The sequence below is a fragment of the Dipodomys spectabilis genome, unplaced genomic scaffold (genome assembly GCF_019054845.1).
Source record: "Dipodomys spectabilis isolate Male_0828 unplaced genomic scaffold, ASM1905484v1 ptg000136l, whole genome shotgun sequence".
Lineage (NCBI taxonomy): Eukaryota > Metazoa > Chordata > Mammalia > Rodentia > Heteromyidae > Dipodomys > Dipodomys spectabilis.
Window position 1 is genome coordinate 10,817,921 of NW_024870813.1, and position 17,154 is coordinate 10,835,074.

General features: G+C 39.3%; 1 protein-coding gene across 2 annotated transcripts in view; it reads right to left on the minus strand.

Moving 5' to 3' along the window:
* Nucleotides 1-17,154, minus strand: part of Adk (adenosine kinase) — a 411,200-nt gene that overhangs the window by 43,257 nt on the left and 350,789 nt on the right. The window lies entirely within an intron of this gene.

Consider the following 17,154-nt stretch of genomic DNA (forward strand, 5'->3'; position numbering starts at 1 on the left):
CAGCTGCTACCACTGTACTGGCAATGGCTCTGCACACGGCTTCTCAGCCTTCACCAGGATTGCATCTCATCCCCACTAGGAGGCCTTGGCCTTAACTACAGGTACAACAGGGTGGCCTCCAGCTCTCTGTCTCAGGATCCTGGCTGCCCAGCCCCCTTTAAAAACAAACAAACAAACAACAAACAAACCCCCCCCCCCCCTCAGGGTTTCACTGCATAGCACAAGCCGGCCTCTAACTTACAATCCATACCTAGTCATTGGTAGAGTCTCTAAAACTTTGTTTTAGGTATCTCTTAATACAGCAGGATTTTCAAGCCAGGTGCTGGTGGCTCATGCCTGTAATCCTAGCTACTCAGGAGATCTGAGGATCATGGTTCAAAACCAGCCTAGGCAGGAAAGTGTGAAACTCTTATCTCCAACTACCTACCAGAAAACTGGAAATGGTACTGGGGCTCAAAGTGGCAGAGTGCTAGCCTTGAGCTGAAGAGCTGAGGGGCAGTGCCCAGGCCAACCTCAAGCCCCAAAACAGGCCCCTCAAAAAAGTTTTCCTGTATTCTTTTTTGGTAGTACTGGGTTTTGAACTCAGGGCCTTGTACTTTTTGAGATGGGCTCTTATGATTAGGCAAGACTGGACTGTGATCTTCCTATCTTCTTCTCTACATTGCTGGTATGCAGAAACATGCTACCATGCCATAGTAGAATCAAGTGAACATTTTTTTTGCCCAGTTTTACCTCCCAAATAAATTAGCATTACAGGCTTCAAGCTACTGTTTTTGTTGTCGTTGTTAGGAGCTTGAACTCAAGGTCTTGCACTCACTCAACTTACTTGCTAGATTGACTCTCTACTACTTATATAAGCCACACCTCAGTTCCTTGTTTTCCTAGATAACTGGGATGGCTTTAAACAACAATCAGTTCCTTGTTTTCCTAGATAACTGGGATGGCTTTAAACAACAATCCGCTGGTTTTCATCCTGTTGAGTATCTAAGATTGCAGGTAGAAACCATGGGAGTCCAGCTGAATCTACTACTTTAATCATGTATTTTCCATCAGTAAAATTCCTATCTGAACTGTTTGATTTTGGCAATGAGAAATATTTACAAAGCTAACAGAGGAAAAACTGTGTTAGCTATAATGGACCAATGGCTCTTTTCTTCTTTATGCAGTAGAAGAATTCTCACACCAAGAAATATGGTTGCAGAAGCACAAATTTTCTGCAATCTGGTTTGTAGAGATGATACTTGCTACAAGGTAATTTCATGAGTTTATACTTAAGAAAGTTTTTTCAAATATTTTGTACTGGATTATGAAATTTAAGTTTTTCAAGACCTGGAATTAATATTAATCAAACATTGACTTATTTACTCTCCAACAAACTAAACTATAATTCACAAATCATGTCTATTTGGAATACAAGAATAAACACTATTCTTTGGTATAAGTAATTCACATTTCCTTTTTGGATCAAACAGGTTTATGTAAGTAATTTAAACAAATTGTATGTATAGGCCAAAATAAAATTTTAAGTATTACTTAAAAAAAAAGAGGGCTGAGAAGTTGGCTCAGTGGTAGAGTGCTTGCCTCGCATGCATAAGGCCCTGGATTTGATTCCTCAGCACCACATAAGCAGAAAAAAGCCATTTGTGGTGCTGTGGCTCAAGTGGTAGGGCGCTAGCCTTGAGCTAAAGAGCTGAGGGACAGCACCCAGGACCAGAGTTCAGGCCCCATGACTGACAAAAAAGAAAAAGAAAAAGAACAAACAATAGTAAAAATCATTTTACCCAATTTAAGCAGAACATTTTGCTTACTCATCTACCAATATCTCTTGTACTTAAACCTAGATTAAAATGCATAAATATATGATTAATTATAAAGCAAACTAAACTTTTTTTCCCCCCCTGTGGTCATGGGCTTGAACTATGGGCCTGAGTGCTGTCCCTGAGCTCTTCAGCTCAAGGCAAGTGCTCTACCACTTGAGCTCAGTGCCACTTCTGGTTTTCTGGTTGTTAATTGGAGATAACAGTCTCACTGAATTTCCTGCCCGGGCTGGTTTTGTTTGAACTGCAATCCTCAGATCTCAGCTTCCATAGTAGCTAAGATTATAGGTGTGAGCTGCCGGTGCCGGGCTAATAAACTTAAGTACAAAACTTTACATTGTTTTTAAAGGTTGGATATAATTTGCCTTTTTAAAATTTTTTAATTTTTTCTTTTCTTCTCTTTTCTATTCTTTTTTTTTTTGTTGTTGGTTTTGGGACTTGAACTTTGGGCTTGAGTGCGGTCCCTCAGCTCTTCAGCTCAAGACAAACGCTCTACCACTTGAGCCACAATGCCACTTCCAGTTTTCTGGTGGTTAACTGGAGATAAGAGTCTCAATGAACTTTTCTGCCCTGGCTGGCTTTGAACCGTGATCCTCAGATCTCAGCCTCCTGAGTAGCTAGGATTACAGTTGTGAGCCACTGGCTCAGGGTCTTGCTATATAGCCCTAGATTAGGCTCATAACCCCTCTGCATCCAAAGGGCTGGGATTATAGGTGCACTATCATGCTTCACACTCTTATTATTCTTTATGAGTATCAACTGTGGCATTAGGTTGTTTGAAAAACTTGTGGGAGCCATTGGTGGTTCATGCCTGTAATTCTAGCTAATCAGGAGACTGAGATCTGAGATCTAGGCTTCAAGCCAGACCAGGACAGGAAAGTTTCTGAGACTTATCTGCAATTAACCACCAGAATACTGGAAGTGGTGTGGTGGCTCAAAGTGGTAGAGTGCTAGCTTTAAGCAAAGAGCTCAGGGACAGTGCCCAGGCCCTGAGTTCAAGCCTCACAACTGCCAAACAAAGCAAAAACCAAAGGGCTGGGAATATGACTTAGGGGTAGAGTGCTTGCCTCACATGCATGAAGCCCTGGGTACTATTCCTCAGTACCACAACCATAGAAAGAGCCGGAAGTGGCACTGTGGCTCAAGTGGTAGAGAGCTAGCCTTGAGCAAAAGAAGCTCAGGGACAGTGCTAGGTCCAGAGTTCAAGTCCCAGGACTGGCAAAAATAAATAAATAAAAATAAAAACAAAAACTTGTGGGACAGTGCAAGGATCATGTCATAGTTCTGCTGCTATGAAAAGACCTGGAGTTGAGCTATAATTTAGCTAGACATATCTGAGGTTCAGTTAAGTCAAAATTGTACACAAAAATGGAAAGAACTAAACCAAAACTAAGAAAGATTGGTAGGAGCAATTTAGAAACTAAGTTTACATTGGCTTATATGAGTTGACTTTGACTTTTCTTCATAGCTCTTCACCTTGATATTTTGGATGTGGCAACATGTGGGTATATTTGCATTATGGAAATAGGAAAACACAACAACTGGGGCTTGGTTTGATGGTTATTATATATATATATATATATTGACATACCACGGATTGGGTTTCATCTTTATTACTCTGCTATCTTCAGATCACTATATTTATTAAGTACAGACTGAAAGGACAATTATTACAATGTTGCATTGATACAGTTCACTATTTCTATCCCAGCAATAAACAATAATGAGACCCTTTTGTAATATCAGCTGAAAAGTAAATCATCATTCCCCATTTGTCCCTCATTCAGTTCTCTAAGTGATCTGTACTTGATTTAGAAATTTTTGAATTAGAAGAACACTTGGATGAAAAGAGAGCCAGTCTAGACAGCAGTTTCCTAAATCTGCTGTCATATTCATCAGAGATCAGGCCTGTTTCTCTAAAAGGCACCCATCCCTTCTTTCTTGGGAATGCCATATTCCCTTGTTTCTATTTTAACAGCTCTAACACATTTTTATGTTTATGATTAGAGTTCCTGGCCACAGGCCTAGAGAAGCCGGTTGTTTTGTTTCTTTGTTCTCATTGCTCAAGTTCTTGCTGAGTTTTTCTTTTCTTTCTGAATCTTTTAAAGACAGTGTCTTATTATGTAGCCTAGTCCTGTTTAAAATTCTCCTATGTCAGCCTTGTGAGAGCTGGGGTGCCACCAAGCCTGGCTTGCTGTTTTAAGTGGTTTCAACTGAACCTTTCTATTTAACTTCTATTCTCTCTTAAATTGAGGTCTAACTTATGTACTGACAAATGGATAACTCTTAAGTGAATAGTCTGAGAAACCCTGTCACATGCATATGCTTGTGTAGTCCACATACCTTTCAATCTATAGAACTGAACTGTGATTCAATATTTTTGTTTTGTTTTGTGTTGGTACTGAGACTTGAACATAGGGCCTTTCATTTTTGTTCAGCTTTTTCACTCAAGGCTGGTACTCTACCATTTGAGTCATGCCTCCAGTTCCAGCACGGTGAGTATGTAGCAGCTATCAGCCATGATAGGTTATTTAAAATTAAATTCAGTGATACTAAGTAAAATTAAAAATTAAGCTGGGATGTAATTCAGTGGCAAAGTGCTTGCCTAGCAAGTGCAACATCCTGGGTTTGATCCCTAGTACCAAAAAAGAAAAGACAAAAAAAATTAAAATCAAAATTCTTAGTTGTATTAGCCCAATATGAAGTTATTATATAACCACAGCTATATATCTACTATATAGCTTTATCTGGCTGTATAGTAAAAATTTTCCCTCTTTGGTTTAAAAATCTAGATTAAAGTGTTGATAATTTTCCAAATAAGAGTAGCATATCCTTTCTGGAATTTTTCAACTGATTTATCTTACTCAGAATTCTATCAAAGAATGTTAAAGGCTACAAGACAAAAAAGACCCTGCCAATGCCTGTCAAGGGATTTTAAGAATAGTACAAGCATATAAAGATATCATGATATGGTAGGGGAAATAAACCAGTATTTGTTATCCAATGCTTGGTCCACTGCTGGCCATTCTTCTCAGAACGAGGCTATTATCACAGGTTAGGGCATCCATTTTCCTCCTGAAGTATCATTCTAAATGTCTGCAACTTTTCCTAAGTCACCAACTAGTTCTTTAGAATGGAGAAACCATTAGGTGTGTTAGTTATGCTCAACTACTAATTAGTTTTTCATTAAATGATGCAAGAGTCAGTATCTCTGTTCCTGAGTCTAGAAGGAGATGGGAGAAAATTTCGGAACACTATGTAATATAATGGTAGAGGATTCTATTACTATATGTGCTGTAGTCTATGCAAATGGCAATGCTAGAAGTGGCTTGTTCAAAAATCACAGACTAGGGCTGGGAAGGTGGCTCAGTGGTAGAGTGCTTGCCTTGCATGCCTGAGGCCCTGGGTTCGGTTCCTCAGCGCCACATAAGCAAAAAGAAAAAAGCTGGAAGTGGTGCTGTGGCTCAAGTGGTAGAGCGCTAGCCTTGAGCTGAAGAGCTGAGGGACAGCGCCCAGGCCCAGAGTTCAGGCCTCACAACTGGACCCCCCCCCCAAAAAAAAAAAAAATCACAGACTATTTATACTTCCTCAGATGACCAGACACCATATACAAATTGTCCAGACTGTCATAATAGTATAGAATGGCTCTCATCATTAATTTGTGGTATGTAAATTCTCATCACTGATTACATCTGGACAGAAAAAAATTGTGTCATGATAGTAAATTCTTGCAAATAAAATAATGCAAAAAGAAAAAACCTTTTTTTTTTTCCATTGTAGGGCTTGAACTCTGGGCCTAGGCGCTGTCCCTCAGCTCTTCAGCCCAAGGTTGAGGGCTCTACCACTTAAGCCACAGCACCACTTCTGGTTTTCTGGTAGTTAACTGGAGATAAGTCTCCAGACTTTCCTGCCTGGGCTGGCTTTGAACTGCAATGCTTAGATCTCAGCCTCCTGAGTAGCTATGATTATAGGTGTGAGCCACCAGCACCTGAGAAAAATCTTATGTTTTTAATGTACAAACAAACTGTGCTAGTAATATCCTAAAGAAATGAAAGAGAAACAAGTGTCACATAGCCTAGATGTTGGTTCATCAATTTTGCTACTTGATTGTAGGCAAAATGAGTAAATATTCTTTTTTTTGGTCCGGTCATGGGGCCTGACCTCTGGGCCTGGGCGCTGTCCCTCAGCTCTTCAGCTCAAGGCTAGCGCTCTACCACTTGAGCCACAGCGCCACTTCCGGCTTTTTTTGTCTTTTTGCTTATGTGGTGCTAAGGAATCGAACCCAGGGCCTCAGGTATGCAAGGCAAGTGCTCTACCACTGAGCCACCTTCCCAGCCCTGTTTTTTTTTTTTTTTTTGAGTCCGGTCGTGGGGCCTGAATTCAGCTCAAGGCTAGCGCTCTACCACTTGAGCCACAGCGCCACTTCCGGCTTTTTTCTTTTTGCTTATGTGGTGCTGAGGAATCGAACCCAGGGCCTTGAGCATGCAAGGCAAGCGCTCTACCGCTGAGCCACCTTCCCAGCCCCTTGAGTAAATATTCTTTAACTGAGCTGTGAATTACAGTATTGGCCATTATTTCCCACATTACCACAGTGGCTGCTAGTAAGGAAGGGGAATAAACATCTCATGTTCTGTTTAGTTGGATTTGGGATCCGAGAATTTTAGTGTCTTTAAGGGTGAGGTCCCACATTTCATGACAGCAATGACAAATCTGTCCTACTTTAAGAGTGAAGTGAACATAAGAATTTTTAAAGACATGGAGACAGAAACATCTTTGTAGACCTACATGGAAAATCATGAGTACAAGCTTTCCATTTTTTTTTTTTTTTTTGGGGGGGGGGGGGGTCAGTCATGGGGCTTGAACTCAGGGCTCATGTGCTGTCCCTGAGCTCTTCTGTTCAGGGCTAGCGCTCTACCACTCTGAGCCATAGCTCCACTTCTAATTTTTTGGTGATTAATTGGAGATATGAGACTCATGTAGGCTGGAAATATGGCTTATTTGTAGAGTGCTTGCCTAGCATGCATGAAGTCCCGGATTCAATTCCTCAGTACCACATAAACAGAAAAAGCCAGAAGTAGCACTGTGGCTCAAGTTGTACAGTGCTAGGTTTGAGCACTGCCCAGGCCCTGAGTTCAAGTGCCAGGACTGGTGAAAGAACAAAAGGAAGAACAAAAGAAGGAAGGAAGGAGAGAGAGAGAGATGAAAGAGGGAAGGAAGGAAGAAAAGAATGGATGGAAGGGAAAGAATGGCAGGGAAGGAAGGAACTTGTTAAAACCTAGGAGGAAGTGTGCTGTATTATGAGGCACCCTATAAATATACACAGAATGACAGAATTTAGGGACTTTTTTTGTCCCTATCTTGGGGCTAGAACTAAGAGCCTGAGTGCTGTTGCTGAGCTTTTTTGCTCAAAAACTAGTGCTCTACCACTTGAGTGCTCTACTCTGGACTTTCTTGCCTGGACTGGCTTTCAATCACAATATTCAGCTCTCAGCCTCCCGATTGGCTAGGATTACAGAAGTGTACCACTGGAGCCCACCTGAAGGACTTTTTAAATCAGACAATCACACTTTCATGTACTGGCATTTATTTAGTTATTTACTTATTTATGAGACAGTGTTTCACTCTGTGGCTTTGAACTAGAGATCTTCCTGCCTCAATCTCCCCAAATCTGAGACTACAGGTATGAATTACCATATTAGGAATAAATTCCTTTAGATTTATTTGGCTATCTTAATATTTTTTTCATTTCTGAAGAATAGTTTTGCCATTATTTAAGTTCTGAAGTCACTTGCTTTAAGCAAGTCAACTCATTAAGTATATTCTCCACAATCCATAATGCATCCAAATCGAAGATACAAGACAATAAAAATATAGTGTGGGCAGAGATAAATGTTGAGTTCCAGATAGGAAAGCTTTTTGGAAATTAGTTGCTGATTGTACTTTGATATATTTTTTTTCTTTTTTTGGGTCCGGTCGTGGGGCCTGAACTCTGGGCCTGGGCACTGTCCCTCAGCTCTTCAGCTCAAGGCTAGTGCTTTACCTCTTGAGCCACAGCGCCACTTTCAGCTTTTTTTCTTTTTGCTTATGTGGTGCTGAGGAATCAAACCCAGGGCCTCATGCATGCAAGGCAAGCGCTCTACCACTGAGCCACCTTCCCAGCCCTGTACTTTGATATTTAAAATACAAACTTGTGATCCTTTTAGGCTCATCTAATTAGTATCAAATGAGATAACTTAATTATAGCTGTTAAATGTATAGGGTTTGCTTCATCTTAAAATAATTAATTATATATGCATTGTAATATAAATTACAGAACATTAATTTGTATGTTATCTTTTACTTTTTAAACAGAGAGTGTCTTTATGAGCAAGTTATTATCATAGTAGTTTTGATAAATATCTTCTATAAATGGTTCTTGATTAGTTGAGTGGGAGCCACCGTCATTCTAGTTACTTTGCAGGCTGAGATCTGAGGATCAAGGTTTGAAGTCAGCTCTGGTAGAAAATATTTTTTTTTTTTGTCGGTCGTGGGGTTTGAACTCTGGGCCTGGGCGCTGTCCCTCAGCTCTTCAGCTCAAGGCGAGCACTCTACCACTTGAGCTACAGCGCCACTTCCGGTTTTCTGGTGGTTTATTGGAGATAGGAGTCTCACGGTCTCTCCTGCCCAGGCTGGCTTTGAACCGCGATCCTCAGATCTCAGCCTCCTGAGTAGCTAGGATTACAGGCGTGAGCCACCAGCGCCTGGCTTGGTAGAAAATATTTTATTCCCAATTAATCAAGCAAAATGTTAGAATGAAGGTATGGTTCAAGTAGCAGAATGCCAATTGTGACCAAAAGAGCTGAGAGTACAAGGTTCTGAGTTCAAGGCTCAGTACCTGCAAACACACACAAAAAGGTTCCTGAATGTTTGCATATATAGGCTTTAAAGGACAAGGATATCTGTTTCAGAATTTGTAAGGCAGACATTTATTGTAAAATGTGTTCCCTAAGGTGTTCTGGTAATAAGCATATATGTATATATGTATATATGTATGTATATATAGAATATCTACATCCTCATTCTGCTAAAAGCTAGAACTTTTTGGATTTATAGTAAATGCCATAATATTTTTTTAAAGAAGATTTTAGCACAATGTCAAATAACTACAGGTCAAACTATATTGCACCAGTAGCATACTTTAAATGGAGAAAATTAAGGAAAATTAAGAAAAACGTGTGTGTGTGTGTGTGTGTGTGTGTATGAGAGAGAGAGAGAGAGACAGACAGACAGACAGACAGAGACAGAGACAGAGAGACAGAGAGAGATAGAGAGTTCTAGGATTTGAACTCAGGGGCTGAGCACTGACACTAAGCTTTTGTGCTCAAGGCTAGCACTCTACCACTTGAGCTACAGATTTAGTTTTAATTTTTTTTTTTTTGCCAGTACTGGGACTTGAACTCAGGGCCTGGGCACTGTCCCTGAGCTTCTTTTGTTCAAGCCTAACATTCTACCACTTGAGCTAAGTGCCACTTCTAGCTTTTTCTGTTTAATATGGTACTGAGGAATCAAACCCAGGACTTCATGATTACTAGGCAAGCACTCTACCACTAAGCCATGTTCCCAGCCCTACTTCCAACTTTTTTGTGGTTAACTGGAGATTTGAGTCTCATGGACTTTTCTGCGGGGGCTGGTTCTGAACCCCAATTCTCAGACTTCAGCCTCCTGAGTAGTTAGGATTACAGGCATGAGCCAATGGCACCTGGCTAGAGCCTAACTTTATGTAAGCTTTTTAATTAAAAATAAGGCAAAACTACATCTTCCTTCTAGTCTGTGGATACTTTGCTATGGCAGCTGTTGCTTTTCCTCCATTTCTTTCAGTGATTTTCAAAACATAGAAACAAACAGAAAATAGAGGCTGAGGATGTAGCTTAGCCAGCCATAGAGCTAGCCAAGGATGTACAAAGTCCTTAGGTTCAATCCCCAGCAACTCCCCTCCCATTGTAAAGATCAGGATAAACCAGGAATGGTGCCCAACAGCATTATTACATGGCTTAGGGATTCCAGACTGGTCTGGTCAATAATGAGGCTCTGATCTCTTGAAAATATAACAAAACAACAAACAAACAAATGACTATGAGAAGAAACATCTGTTGCCACAAGAGTAGAAAATTATCAAAAGAAAGTAATAAAAATAAGAAAACAAAAGAAAACTGTAGAGATTTTCTTTCCTTCTTTTTTCTTTTTTGCCAGTCCTGGGGCTTGAGCTCTGGGCCTAGGCCCTATCCCTGAGCTTCATTTGCTCAAGGCTGGCACTCTACCATTTGAGCCATAGCGCCACTTCCAGCTTTTAATGTGTATGTGGTACTGAAGAATCAAACCCAGGACTTTATGCATGCTAGCTAGGCAAGTACCCTACCACTAAGCCACATTCCCAGCCCAAAGTTTTCTTGTAAGGAAATGACTATGATGATAATTGGGAAGAAACAGCTCAGTTCAAATTGGATTCACTTATTTTATAATTTATGTTTTGGGGGGAAAGGAGAAGGAGACTAACCACAAATTAAAGTATTTCAAATGCAATCTTATAATAGGCCTTCTTAGAGCTCTGTCATTGAAACAGAAAATAAACTGAAAATGTAAGATTTTCATGCATAAAAAAAGTTCAGACTCCTTGTCTTAGATGCTTTAAATGTACCCACTGTTTTCATATTTTCCTTTCTCCCCCTCATGAGACAACTCTCACTGACCACACCAGTAACTGTGACTGAGCTTACATTGTTTCCCTTCATTTTTTCTTCAATCTTTTGCACCGTGTGCCAAAAAAATTTGCTTCCACAGAGCCTGGAGACCTCACTTGGCTGCTTATTGTAGACACTAACATTTGCTGGTTAGGAGCAAGGGTACTATCTGGTTTCAAGACCCATAGCAGTAAAGGTTGAACAGGTATGCCAAGGTTTTCTTCTGAACTTGACATTTCTAATTTTGATCAAATAGCTCTTATCTCACTACATTTGTATTTCTGCCACTTTCTCCCTTTAAATACAGATTGAGGGGAAGACCTCAGTATAATAATCCTGTTTTAATTAAGCCCAATTTTGGCCTAAAGCAAACATCTAATTACTTGTGATTCATTCTAAAGAACATAACCTACTCCTGTATTCAGTGGGTCTATGTTTTAATCTAACTAGTGGCTTCCCCTCATCTTTCACTGCCTTTCAGTCTTCCTAATCCCCCAAGTGACTGAAGAATCATAAACTGCCATTCTCCTACTACACAAAATATCTGTATTATGCAACTCACATTTCAAGGAGTTTATATTAGCCCTGAATAATGTGTTGAAATTCAGATTAAATTCAGACCACTCTGTAATAAATGACAAGATGTATGAGGGCACTATAATCTAGGCAGCCATAATTATGCAATTATTGATGAAGTTCCTGTTGATAAACAATGCAAACATTAGGAAATACTATTTTGCAATTAAATGATGAAGGAAGCTGTTTATTGCCTTCCATTCCATCCTCTGTTAATAAGATTGAAGTTGCAGATGTTCATGTATGCTGCATTGATGTTAAATGGTGCATGATGCTCTAGGTGGTTCCCATAACCTTGCTTTGTCTCCTATGAACTGACTCAATTGATATGATAATAGAGAAAAGAGCTGGGCTGAACTGGCACAATTTGCATAGCCTTGAAATTTGCCATTGTTGGATAGCCAACTGTTCCTAAAAAGTTCTGTTCAGTTGTCATTGACAACAATGTGCTAGACAAACAATATTTTGAAATTAACCACACAGGTGGGAACATCACTTATTGAAGCTTTTATCCCATCAAAGAAGGTACTCATCAGTGCATTTGTAAAGCTAACAACGGAGACTTTGTGATCTTTTTTTTTTTTTTGCTTCAATTACTCTTAAAGCAAATATAAAGAAGGCAGATATTATTCAGAGGTCAGAAAGCTATGGAAGCACTTGCATCTTTTTGACACAGGTATAACAGAGAATACCTTTCTTTTACAAAATCTTTATTTCCATCTCTAGTTAAGTAATGGTCTATTGTATTATAGGTAAAGAAATAATAAACTATCCAACTTTTCCAATATTATGTTTTATTCATGAAAAAAATTGTATAAGAAATCCTACCAAAAAATGTCAGGGATTGCTTTAATACGTGAAAATAAAGTGACATGACAGAAAACGTCAAACCACGCGTAAAACAAAGTAACTTTCAAAAACATACAGTAATAGGAGAACTAGAAAAATACCATAAATGTAAAAAAGAGGCAGGAATCTTTGAGTTTAGAATTTATAGGCACAGATAATGAAGAAAACGATAGAGCTGGGTGTTGGTGGCTTACTTCTGTAATCCTAGAGCCAACCCAGGCAGAAAAATCTGTGAGACTGAAATCACCAAAAATAACCATCAAAAAGCAAGGTTGGAGATGGAGCTTATGTAGAATAAAAATAAAAACAGGCAAGCAAGCTAAGCAAGTGTGAGGACCTGAGTTCAAACCCCAGTACTGACAGAAAAAAAAAAAAAAGAGTAATAGCAACTGTATCTTGACTGTGTATGTATAGCAAACAAGTAGGAAAAGAGAGAACTTCACATAAATGAGATTGATAATTTTGAAATAAAAATCCTAGAAAAGCTGATATAGAAAACTTAATGCTACTGAAGGTCAGTGCAAAATAGAAACCAGAACTATGCTGTCTTTTGCTACCTAGAGGTCAGTAATTAACTCCTTGAAGAGAAAATTCCCAAGGACTAGTTTGTTAAGAGACAGGATAAAATAATTTGGAGAAGTAGCAGAGGCTGTATAAACATGTAATTAATGCTTTTAAGGAAGAGCAACAATTTTAAAGACAAATTCAATTCTTTAGCTGAAATCAGGGATTGAACAATATTAGCTTGTTTGCATTTTTATTTTGGTTGCTTTTTGGGTGGTACTGCCAGGTTGGCATCAGGGCTTCTACCTGCCAGGTAAGTGCTCTACTACTAAGCCATGTTTTCAGCTTCCACTGTATTTTTTGTTTTGGTTGAATTAAATAGTAATGAGATCTTTCATGTTGAACATTAGCTTTATTAGAAGAGGAGTAGAGGGGCTGGGAAGGTGGCTCAGTGGTAGAGCACTTGCCTTGCATGCCTGAGGCCCTGGGTTCGATTCCTCAGCACCACATAAGCAAAAAGAAAAAAAGCCGGAAGTGGCACTGTGGCTCAAGTGGTAGAGCACTAGCCTTGAGCTGAAGAGCTGAGGGACAGTGCCCAGGCCCACAGTTCAGGCCCCATGAACGGACCCCCCCCACCAAAAAAAAGAAGAGGAGTAGAATGTAAATGTGAAAGAAAATGGGGCCACTGTACACTATATTCATTGTTCCTCTTTACTGGGCCTATCCCTGGGGGAGGGTGGTAATCTGGGCAGGCTAGCAACATAACTTGTTTCTGCTAATGAAATGTAGGTAGTAATGGAACAAGAACTTCACCAACTACTGCTTGCTTAGTTGTTTGGCCAGTTCTTTTCCCATCTGAGATGACTGACATGTTCTGGGTAGGGCTGCCTTTCAGTGTCAGTCCTAGAATGATATGAAGTTGTATACAAGTGTACACAAATATATTAACCAAAGTACAGTATTTGTAGGGGAGAATTCAAATAGTTTTAATTCCTTAAAAAACAAACTCAAGTCAATAAAATAACAGGGAACTGGCACTTGAGAGATATTGGGAAGGGGCCAAAGAAAGGTAGAAAGACAAATAAGAGAGGAAGGGTGGAGAATGCAGTGGTAATATTCAATGCATATCTTATAAAATAAGCAAATTTGAGGGAATGGGTTGAGTTGGGAGAGATGGGAAAAGTGATGAAAGGGGTGATCAAGACACAGTATACTTATAAACTGATTTATTGAATAGCAACCCCTTTGAGCATCTACTTAAAGATAATAAAAATATAAATAAAAAAAGATGGAGTAATGTTTCAGCTATTTTGTGAAAGACAAGAATATTTCTATTGTTGTAAGTCAACAAGATTTTGAGGGTTGTTAACTAATACCTTAGCCTAATCTAGTTAATAAACAAAGGCAGTACTGTTTTTGTTCCCTAACCATTCAAAACTATGAGATCAAAGACAGAATAACTGTTTACTTGAATTTGATAGTATTCTCAGTTCATTTGAGAAAAAACTTGTATAAGATTAAACATTTAAGAGGTGCTCTTAAAGATGAATGTAGTAGATGACAAAACAAATCTACCAACAACACTGCTTTGCCCTGTTCTCTAGCAGATTCCCAAATAACCCAGGAGCACAGAGGAATATTAATATAAATCAAGAACTTTTACCAATGACAGCCTACCTAAGGAAATTAGAGCAAACCGTCTTAATCAAAATATCTGGATAAATTCTCTTAAAGAGAAAAGTCCTGTTAAAATTTAAGTTGAGTGCTGAAAAGATTAAGGGTGGGCAAATAGGAAGTAGGAAGGATGAATTTCCAATTATTTAAATTTCTAAACTTATATTAAGATGACTCCAGTGTGCTAGTGTTCCCAAATCTGTCCAAAACAAATGTGAATTATTTCTACAAACAGGTTTTGCAAATCCAATGTCTTACCTACAATAAAAAATAGAGAATAAGGGTTGGGAATGTGGCTTAGTGGTAGAGTGCTTGCCTAGCAGGCATGAAGCTCTGTGTTTGAGTGCTCAGTACCACATAAACAGAAAAAGCCAGAAGTGGTGCTGTGGCTCAAGGGATAGTGTGCTATGCTTGAGCAAAGGCAGCTCAGAGACAGTGCCCAAGTCCTGAGTTCAAGCCCCCAGGATTGGCAAAAAAAAAAAAAAAGAGAGAGAGAGAATAATATGAAGATGTAAGAAATTAAAACCATGCTAAAAGTTAAATTAAAAACATGACAGAAACTAGCTAAAGGTATTATTCATGTTGAATTTGAAATAAGTGTCCTTACTGGTTAAGAGTTTTAAAAAAGACAGAAGCCGGGCGCCGGTGGCTCACACCTGAAATCTTAGCTATTCAGGAGGCTGAGATCTGAGGATCATAGTTCAAAGCCAGCCTGTGCAGGAAAGTCCATGAGACTCTTATCTCCAATAAACCACTCAGAAAACCAGAAGTGGTGCTGTGGCTCAAGTGGTAGAGCACTCACTTTGAGATGAAGAGCTCAGGGACAGCACCCAGGCAGGAGTTGAAGCCCCATGACTAATTAAAAAAAGAAAAAAGACAGAAAATGACAAGAGGTGATTAGAAACAATAAAAAGGAAATTGAAAGCAAGAGCAAACTTGATAGGTTTAAATGAAAATTGAAAAGAAAGAATTCAATGGATAAGTGTACAGAAGCTTCAATTAAACTTAGAAAATTAGTGAACTAGAAGTCAGTTCAGAAAAAAATACCCAGAATAAAACAGAGTAAAGATGGATAAGATATACTCTACTGTGCTCCAAACAGAGGTAGGATGGATAGATCAATTTTTGTATAGAAGAATTTCTGCCCAACATAAGGAAAGAATTTCTAACAATTTAGTATTTATACAACTGAAATGAATAAATTACAAGATTATAAGTACTTTATAGAGAATTCCTGAATAGAACTGGGAATGAGATAAGATGATCCCTTTGTCTTTTCAACTTTTATATCCTAAGATTTTGTAAGAAGTCAAAGAGCGAACAGGGGGAAAAACCCCAAGAAACTGGTGAGGTATCTCAGGACAAAAAAGTTTGTAAGAGTATAGTATGATCCTATAGTATGATCCTAAATCTCTAAAATTATGTAATTATGTGTGCATTCAAGAACTCAGTAGACGGGGGCTGGGAAGGTGTCTCAGTGGTAGAGCACTTGCCTTGCATGCCTGAGGCCTTGGGTTCGATTCTCAGCACCACATAAGCAAAAAGAAAAAAAAAGCTGGAAGTGGCGCTGTGGCTCAAGTGGTAGAGCGCTAGCCTTGAGCTGAAGAGCTGAGGGACAGCGCCCAGGCCCAGAGTTCAGGCCCCACAACCGGACTCCCCTCCCCCCCCCCCCCAAAAAAAAGAACTCAGTAGAAAGATGTCTGGGAGGATAATCACTAAATTGTTAACATTTCTTTCTTCTGGGGAAATTTTAGTAGATATCTTATATGAGGGAATATGCTATCAGTAACTATGAGATCCATGCGTAGCAACTAAGGGTATTTCATTAGAATAGGGGTTTTCAATCTTTTTAGCCTCAGGTTCTTATAATAATCTTAAAAGTTACTGAGGGTCCTCACATAGCTTTTATCCATTAATATTTATCACATGGTAAATTAAAATAGACAACTTAAAATGTTAAACCTACTACATTTAAACATAACATTTTTCTTAGACAACTTAAAACCTACTACATTTAAACATAACATTTTTCTAAGAGGTAAGAATAGATTGCAAACAAAGATACTATTCAACAACGTGGCATTTGTATTTTTGTTAATCTTTTTTTTTTTTGGTCGGTTGTAGGGCTTGAACTCTGGGCCTGGGCACTGGCCTTCAGCCCTTCAGCTCAAGGGGAGCACTCTACCACTAGAGCCACAGTGCCACTTCCGGTTTTCTGAGTGGTTTATTGGAGATAAGAGTCTCCCAGACTTTTTCTGCCTGGGTTGGCTTTGAATCCCAATCCTCAGATCTCAGCCTCTTGAGTATTATAGGCGTGAGCCACCAGGCCACTTTGCTAATCTTTTTAATGTCTGGTTTAAGAGAGGACAGTTGGGATTCTTTTTTCTTTAATATTCAATCTATTGCCACATCACAGGTCATAGAACATCTGAGAGTGCAGCTGAGAGTCAAAAGGTAAGTAATATCTTCGAATTATTACAAAATAGTTCATTTGTTTTTTTATTTTAGAGGTGAGATTATACTATATAGCCCGCTTGCCTGTATCTTGCTATGTACCAGGCTGAATTTCCAGCATGAAGTCAGAAACAAGTATGTCAGTTGTGTGTTCATAACTGTGGCTAGTGGATAAGCTGATAAGGAATTCATGTTCTCCACCTTAAAAAGTGGATCCTATGCTGATCCCTTTATATAGTATTAGGCTTGAATTAATTATCCCACCCTATAACTGTTCTTTCATTGTTGAAAACAGAAGTAAACTTTGATATTAAGTGCCTAGACTAAGCTGGGAAGGTGGCTCAGTGGTAGAGTTCTTGCCTTGCATGCATGAGGCCCTGGGTTCGATTCCTCAGCACCACATAAGCAGAAAAAGCTGGAAGTGGTTCTGTGGCTCAAAGTGGTAGAGTACTAGCCTTCAGCTGAAGAGCTTAGAGACTGTGCCCAGGCCAGAGCTCAGGCTCCATGACCAATGACACACGTATACACACACACACACACACACACACACACACACACACACA